The sequence below is a fragment of the Oncorhynchus gorbuscha genome, unplaced genomic scaffold (genome assembly GCF_021184085.1).
Source record: "Oncorhynchus gorbuscha isolate QuinsamMale2020 ecotype Even-year unplaced genomic scaffold, OgorEven_v1.0 Un_scaffold_9042, whole genome shotgun sequence".
NCBI lineage: Eukaryota > Metazoa > Chordata > Actinopteri > Salmoniformes > Salmonidae > Oncorhynchus > Oncorhynchus gorbuscha.
The window spans coordinates 5,001-13,459 of record NW_025752092.1 but is presented as its reverse complement, the minus strand read 5'-3'; the positions used below and the strand labels follow the sequence as shown (position 1 = coordinate 13,459).

At 49.1% G+C, this 8,459-nt stretch overlaps 1 pseudogene; it reads right to left on the bottom strand.

Moving 5' to 3' along the window:
- Positions 1 to 1,224: 1,224 nt before the first annotated feature.
- LOC124030053 overlaps positions 1,225 to 8,459 on the bottom strand; it is a 12,118-nt pseudogene continuing 4,883 nt past the window's right edge.

Sequence of the window (8,459 nt, the reverse complement as noted above, 5' to 3'; positions counted from 1 at the left end):
TACTGGAGGACCAGGGTTGTGGGGTACTGGAGGACCAGGGTTGGTGGCTACTGGAGGACCAGGGTTGGGGCTACTGGAGGACCAGGGTTGGGGCTACTGGAGGACCGGGGTTGGGGCTACTGGAGGACCAGGGTTGGGGCTACTGGAGGACCAGGGTTGGGGCTACTGGAGGACCAGGGTTGGGGCTACTGGAGGACCAGGGTTGGGGTACTCGAGGACCAGGGTTGGGGTACTGGATGACCGGGGTTGGGGCTACTGGAGGACCAGGGTTGGGGACCACTGCTCTAGATAACGTAATCGTGGTAACAGGAATCTGTGGCTGTATTAGAAACTTCATGTAAACACCACCAAAGAGTCAGTCTCATTTAGTATGTATCTTTATTAAAAGCTTGTTCTGTGTCGAGGTTGTGTTTCCCTCCCAATGTGTAATCAGTGTTTGTCACCGGGTACAGAGCAAAGTGCATCTCTTTACAAAGACAGCCAGCTACAGCTGGGGAAGTGCCTCGCCTCTTCCAGAACTGCTTCCACTATTTTAGCCCCATTTGAGTAAACAAGGTGTTGTTGTTGGAGTCTCGTGTGTCAGACATCGTATTTTCATTGTGTTTGTTCTCCAGTCCTCTCTCCGCCAGGAAACGTAGGCCCTGGTCAAAGAGTATGCGCCACCACTCCAGGGGACCGGGGCGGCGTTGAGGGAACAAGGGGCCTTTTAAGGGACCGGGGCGTTTGAGGGCAGGTGCGGGAGCGGGCCGCTTGAAGGGACAGGAGGGCCGCTTAGGGACCGGGGGCGTTTGAGAGGCACCGAGGCCCGTTGAGCGAGGCACCGTTGGGACGAGCCGTTGAGGGACCGGGGAGCCGTTTGAGGGGGACCGGAGGCCGGCTTTGAGGACAGGGGCCCTTTGAGGACAGGGGGCCGTTTGAGGACAGGGACGCTTGAGGAACCGGGGCGTTGCGGACGGGAGACAGGACCGTTTGGGACAGAGGGAGCCGTTGAGGCAGGGCCGTTTGAGGACAGGGGAGCCCGTTTGAGGACAGGGGGCCCGTTTGAGGACGGTGGGGGCCGTTTGAGGGGCGCAGGTGTTTTAGCTGACATTGTGGCCATGTCATGGGCTGCTTCTCAAATGACACCATGTTCCCCACTGTTGGCCAGACTCCAGCTTAGCAGTTGTAGCTTTGACTTGGCCAAAGAAGGCACTACCTGAGGCCTGTTGTGGACAGGCACCCACACTCCCTCTGTTCATTCAGAGGCACCAGGCATCGTCTGTGTACCAAATGGCACCCTATTCCCTACATAGCGCCCTACTTTTGACCAGGGCCCCATAGGGTAGTGCACTATATAGGGAGCAGAGTGCCAGCGATGGTGTCATGAAGGGACGTCCCCGTCACATGGTGCTGGTCATCCTGGTTGTTTGGCTGTTGGCTGTTGATAGCTCCCCCTGGTTGCCTTCTCTAGGAGGGGACTGAGGGAGGGCGAGAGAGGGAAGGGAGAGAGAGAGGAGGAGGAGGAGAAGGAGAGAGAGAGGAGGAGGAGGAGAGAGAGAGAGGGAGAGAGAGAGAGAGAGGAGGAGAGAGAGAAGGAGAGAGAGAGTAGGAGAAGAGGGAAGGGAGAGAGAGGAGGAAAAGAGGGAAGGGAGGAAGAGAGAAGTGAACAGATGTAGACTTAACAGTGAAATGTTTAGAGAGAGGTGGATAAATTGTCTCGAGGGCGACAGTTGATTTCAAACGACGGACACAGTACTAAAACAATACATCACCTGATACATTAAAAGCTCTGACAACATGTTCCAAATCAAAACACCCGGTGAACTATCCAAGGTTTCCCAGACATAGATTAAACCTAGTCCTGGAGTGAAGAATCTCCATTGAGAATGCTTCTATTCAGGACTTCATGTGTGTCTGGGAAAGATCCATCTCAGTGGTCTAGACCGGGGCCGTGTGGTAACAGCAGTGGTCTAGACCGGGGCCGTGTGGTAACAGCAGTGGTCTAGACCGGGGCCGTGTGGTAACAGCTGTGGTCTAGACCGGGGCCGCGTGGTAACAGCTGTGGTCTAGACCGGGGCCGTGTGGTAACAGCTGTGGTCTAGACCGGGGCCGCGTGGTAACAGCTGTGGTCTAGACTGGGGCCGTGTGGTAACAGCAGTGGTCTAGACTGGGGCCGTGTGGTAACAGCTGTAGTCACCTTGACGTGTATCTGGTTGCGCAGCACAGCAGCTCTGAGGATCGTGGCTTTGGCTCGTCTCTGGAACTCCTTGCCCATGTGGACAGACTTCTCAAACGTATGGCCCCTCTGGTCCACGTCCCTCGCATACAGGATCTGACATCACACATACAGGAAACAGGAAGTTACTTACTCATACGGGAACTGGGGAGAGACTGGTGTGTACCTGTAGTGATAGTTGATGTGTAGAGAGACTGGTCTACGGCTAGTGTGTGTGAGTCTATACGTGTGTGTGTGACCTTGCTGTGAGAGTCTATACGTGTGTGTGTGTGTGTTACCTTGCTGTGAGAGTCTATACGTGTGTGTGTGTGTGTGTGTGTGTTACCTTGCTGTGAGAGTCTATACGTGTGTGTGTGTTACCTTGCTGTGAGAGTCTATACGTGTGTGTGTGTGTTACCTTGCTGTGAGAGTCTATACGTGTGTGTGTGTGTGTGTTACCTTGCTGTGAGAGTCTATACGTGTGTGTGTTACCTTGCTGTGAGAGTCTATACGTGTGTGTGTGTGTTACCTTGCTGTGAGAGTCTATACGTGTGTGTGTGTGTTACCTTGCTGTGAGAGTCTATACGTGTGTGTGTGTGTGTTACCTTGCTGTGAGAGTCTATACGTGTGTGTGTGTGTGTGTTACCTTGCTGTGAGAGTCTATACGTGTGTGTGTGTGTTACCTTGCTGTGAGAGTCTATACGTGTGTGTGTGTTACCTTGCTGTGAGAGTCTATACGTGTGTGTGTGTGTGTTACCTTGCTGTGAGAGTCTATACGTGTGTGTGTGTCGTGTGTGTGTGTTACCTTGCTGTGAGAGTCTATACGTGTGTGTGTGTGTGTGTTTACCTTGCTGTGAGAGTCTATACGTGTGTGTGTGTGTGTGTTACCTTGCTGTGAGAGTCTATACGTGTGTGTGTTACCTTGCTGTGAGAGTCTATACGTGTGTGTGTGTGTTGTGTGTGTGTGTACTGCTGTGAGAGTCGTGTGTGTGTGTTACCTTGCTGTGAGAGTCTATACGTGTGTGTGTGTGTGTGTGTTACCTTGCTGTGAGAGTCTATACGTGTGTGTGTGTGTGTGTTTACCTTGCTGTGAGAGTCTATACGTGTGTGTGTGTGTGTGCTGTGTGTGAGTGTTATGTGTGTGTGTGTGTTACCTTGCTGTGAGAGTCTATATGTGTGTGTGTGTTACCTTGCTGTGAGAATCTATACGTGTGTGTGTGTTACCTTGCTGTGAGAGTCTATACGTGTGTGTGTGTGTGTTACCTTGCTGTGAGAGTCTATACGTGTGTGTGTGTTACCTTGCTGTGAGAGTCTATACGTGTGTGTGTGTGTGTTACCTTGCTGTGAGAGTCTATACGTGTGTGTGTGTGTATGTGTGTTTACCTTGCTGTGAGAGTCTATACGTGTGTGTGTATGTGTATGTGTGTGTGTTACCTTGCTGTGAGAGTCTATACGTGTGTGTGTGTGTTACCTTGCTGTGAGAGTCTATACGTGTGTGTGTGTTACCTTGCTGTGAGAGTCTATACGTGTGTGTGTGTGTGTACCTTGCTGTGAGAAGTCTATACGTGTGTGTGTGTGTGTGTTACCTTGCTGTGAGAGTCTATACGTGTGTGTGTGTGTGTGTGTTACCTTGCTGTGAGAGTCTATACGTGTGTGTATGTGTTACCTTGCTGTGAGAGTCTATACGTGTGTGTGTGTATGTATGTGTGTGTTACCTTGCTGTGAGAGTCTATACGTGTGTGTGTGTGTTACCTTGCTGTGAGAGTCTATACGTGTGTGTGTGTGTTACCTTGCTGTGAGAGTCTATACTGTGTGTGTGTGTGTGTGTTACCTTGCTGTGAGAGTCTATACGTGTGTGTGTGTAGTGTGTTACCTTGCTGTGAGAGTCTATACGTGTGTGTGTGTGTGTGTGTTACCTTGCTGTGAGAGTCTATACGTGTGTGTGTGTGTTACCTTGCTGTGAGAGTCTATACGTGTGTGTGTGTGTTACCTTGCTGTGAGAGTCTATACGTGTGTGTGTGTTACCTTGCTGTGAGAGTCTATACGTGTGTGTGTGTGTGTGTGTTACCTTGCTGTGAGAGTCTATACGTGTGTGTGTGTATGTATGTGTGTGTGTATTACCTTGCTGTGAGAGTCTATACGTGTGTGTGTGTGTGTGTGTGTTACCTTGCTGTGAGAGTCTATACGTGTGTGTGTGTTACCTTGCTGTGAGAGTCTATACGTGTGTGTTTGTTACCTTGCTGTGAGAGTCTATACGTGTGTGTGTGTGTGTGTGTTACCTTGCTGTGAGAGTCTATACGTGTGTGTGTACCTTAGTAGTGTGTGTGTGTGTTACCTTGCTGTGAGAGTCTATACGTGTGTGTGTGGTGTGTTACCTTGCTGTGAGAGTCTATACGTGTGTGTGTGTGTGTGTGTTTACCTTGCTGTGAGAGTCTATACGTGCGTGTGTGTGTGTGTGTGACCTTGCTGTGAGAGTCTATACGTGTGTGTGTGTGTGTTACCTTGCTGTGAGAGTCTATACGTGTGTGTGTGTGTTACCTTGCTGTGAGAGTCTATACGTGTGTGTGTGTTACCTTGCTGTGAGAGTCTATACGTGTGTGTGTGTGTTACCTTGCTGTGAGAGTCTATACGTGTGTGTGTGTGTTACCTTGCTGTGAGAGTCTATACGTGTGTGTGTGTGTGTGTTACCTTGCTGTGAGAGTCTATACGTGTGTGTGTGTGTTACCTTGCTGTGAGAGTCTATACGTGTGTGTGTGTTACCTTGCTGTGAGAGTCTATACGTGTGTGTTACCTTGCTGTGAGAGTCTATACGTGTGTGTGTGTGTTACCTTGCTGTGAGAGTCTATACGTACGTGTGTGTGTGTGTATGTGTGTGTTACCTTGCTGTGAGAGTCTATACGTGTGTGTGTGTGTGTGTGTTACCTTGCTGTGAGAGTCTGTGTGTGTGTGTGTGTGTTACCTTGCTGTGAGAGTCTATACGTGTGTGTGTCACCTTGCTGTGAGAGTCTATACGTGTGTGTTACCTTGCTGTGAGAGTCTATACGTGTGTGTGTGTGTGTTACCTTGCTGTGAGAGTCTATACGTGCGTGTGTGTGTGTTACCTTGCTGTGAGAGTCTATACGTGTGTGTGTAGTTACCTTGCTGTGAGAGTCTATACGTGTGTGTGTGTTACCTTGCTGTGAGAGTCTATACGTGTGTGTGTACCTTGCTGTGAGAGTCTATACGTGTGTGTGTGTGTGTGTGTGTGTTACCTTGCTGTGAGAGTCTATACGTGTGTGTGTGTGTGTGTGTACCTTGCTGTGAGAGTCTATACGTGTGTGTGTGTGTTACCTTGCTGTGAGAGTCTATACGTGTGTGTGTGTGTGTACCTTGCTGTGAGAGTCTATACGTGTGTGTGTGTTACCTTGCTGTGAGAGTCTATACGTGTGTGTGTGTGTGGTGTTACCTTGCTGTGAGAGTCTATACTGTGTGTGTGTGTGTGTTACCTTGCTGTGAGAGTCTATACGTGTGTGTGTGTGTTAGTTGTGAGAGTCCGTGTGTGTGTGTGTGTGTGTTGTGCTGTGATGAGTCTATACGTGTGTGTGTGTTACCTTGCTGTGAGAGTCTATACGTGTGTGTGTGTTGACCTTGCTGTGAGAGTCTATACGTGTGTGTGTGTGTGTGTGTGTGTGTCACCTTGCTGTGAGAGTCTATACGTGTGTGGTGTTACCTTGCTGTGAGAGTCTATACGTGTGTGTGTGTGTGTTACCTTGCTGTGAGAGTCTATACGTGTGTGTGTGTATGTGTGTGTTACCTTGCTGTGAGAGTCTATACGTGTGTGTGTGTGTGTGTGTGTGTGTGTGTTACCTTGCTGTGAGAGTCTATACGTGTGTGTGTGTACCTTGCTGTGAGAGTCTATACGTGTGTGTGTGTTAGTTCCTTGCTGTGAGAGTCTATACGTGTGTGTGTTACCTTGCTGTGAGAGTCTATACGTGTGTGTGTGTGTTACCTTGCTGTGAGAGTCTATACGTGTGTGTGTGTGTGTTACCTTGCTGTGAGAGTCTATACGTGTGTGTGTGTGTGTTGACCTTGCTGTGAGAGTCTATACGTGTGTGTGTGTGTGTTACCTTGCTGTGAGAGTCTATACGTGTGTGTGTGTATGTATGTGTGTGTGTGTTACCTTGCTGTGAGAGTCTATACGTGTGTGTGTGTGTGTGACCTGCTGTGAGAGTCTATACGTGTGTGTGTGTGTGTGTGTGTGTGACCTTGCAGGTAGAGAGTCTATATCGTGGTGGCACTTGCTGTGAGAGTCTATACGTGTGTGTGTGTAAAACACCATTGTGAGATTCATAACGCAGTAGTTAATCTCATTGTGAGAGTCCATACGTGTGTGTTTAACTTGGCTGAGGAGTCCATAATGCGTGTGTGTATGCATGTGTGCTTGACCCCTATTGTGAGGAGTCCATACGTGTGTGTGTGTGTGTGTGTGTGTGTGTGTGTGTGTGCGTTAACTTGGCCGTGGAGAGTCTATACGTGTGTGTGTATGTGTATGTGTGTGTGTGTTACCTTGCTGTGAGAGTCCATACGTGTGTGTGTGTGTTACCTGTGTGTGAGTCTATACGTGTGTGTGTGTGTGTGACCTTGCTGTGAGAGTCTATACGTGTGTGTGTGTGTGACCTTGGTGTGAGAGTCTATACGTGTGTGTGTATGTATGTTACCTTGCTGTGAGAGTCTATACGTGTGTGTGTGCTGTGTTACCTTGCTGTGAGAGTCCATACGTGTGTGTGTGTGTGTTACCTGCTGTGAGAGTCCATACTTGTGTGTGTGTGTGTGTGTGTTACCTTGCTGTGAGTCCTCTTGTGTGTGTGTGTGTGTGTTACCTTGCTGTGAGTCTATACTTGTGTGTGTGTGAGAGTCCATACCCCAGTGTGTGTGTGTGTTACCTTGCTGCAGAGTCCATACCTTCAGGTGCGTGTGTGTGTGAGAGTCCATACTCATGTGTGTGTGTGTTACCTTGCTGTGAGAGTCTATACGTGTATGTATGTGTGTGTGTGTTACCTTGCTGTGAGAGTCTATACGTGCGTGTGAGTGTGTGTGTGTGTGTATGTATGTGACCTTGCTGTGAGAGTCCATACGTGTGTGTGTGTGTTACCTTGCTGTGAGAGTCTATACGTGTGTGTGTGTATTTACCTTGCTGCGAGAGTCTATACGTGTGTGTGTGTGTGAGTCCATACGTGTGTGTGTGTGTGTTGCTGTGAGACCTATACGTGTGTGTGTGTGTTACCTTGCTGTGAGAGTCTATACGTGTGTGTGTGTTTACCTTGCTGTGAGAGTCTATACGTGTGTGTGTGTTGTGTTCTATACCTGTGTGTGTGTTACCTTGCTGCGAGAGTCTATACGTGTGTGTGTGTTACCTTGCTGTGAGAGTCTATACGTGTGTGTGTGTGTGTTTACCTTGCTGTGAGAGTCTATACGTGTGTGTGTCACCTTGCTGTGAGAGTCCACGTGTGTGTTACCTTGCTGTGAGAGTCTATACGTGTGTGTGTGTGTTACCTTGCTGTGAGAGTCTATACGTGCGTGTGTGTGTGTTACCTTGCTGTGAGAGTCTATAATGTGTGTTACCTTGCTGTGAGAGTCTATACATGTGTGTGTTACCTTGCTGTGAGAGTCTATACGTGTGTGTTACCTTGCTGTGAGAGTCTATACGTGTGTGTGTGTTACCTTGCTGTGAGAGTCTATACGTGCGTTGATCAGTCCCAGTATGAGCTGGGTCAGTTCATCCTCCAGGGATAACACTGTGGTGTTGAAGGACTGGGACATCTTAGTCATGTCTGCAGACACATCTCGGGCTGAAGTACTGACACACACACACACACACACACACACACACACACACACACACACACACACACACACGGTTAACAATGGGCTGAAGTAATTAACAACAACTTGGGCTGAAGTACTGACAACTTGGGCTGAAGTACCGACCTCAGGTTAACAACTTGGGCTGAAGTACCGACTCAGGTTAACAACTTGAAGGACTCAGGTTAACAATCCTGGGCTGAAGTACCGACTCAGGCTAACCGGGCTGAACTCAGGTTAACAACTTGGGCTGAAGTACCCCACTCAGGTTAACAACTTGGGCTGAAGTACCGACTCAGGTTAACAACTTGGGCTGAAGTACCGACCAGGTTAACAACTTGGGCTGAAGTACCGACTCAGGTTAACAACTTGGGCTGAAGTACCGACTCAGGACTCAGGTTAACAACTTGGGCTGAAGTACCGA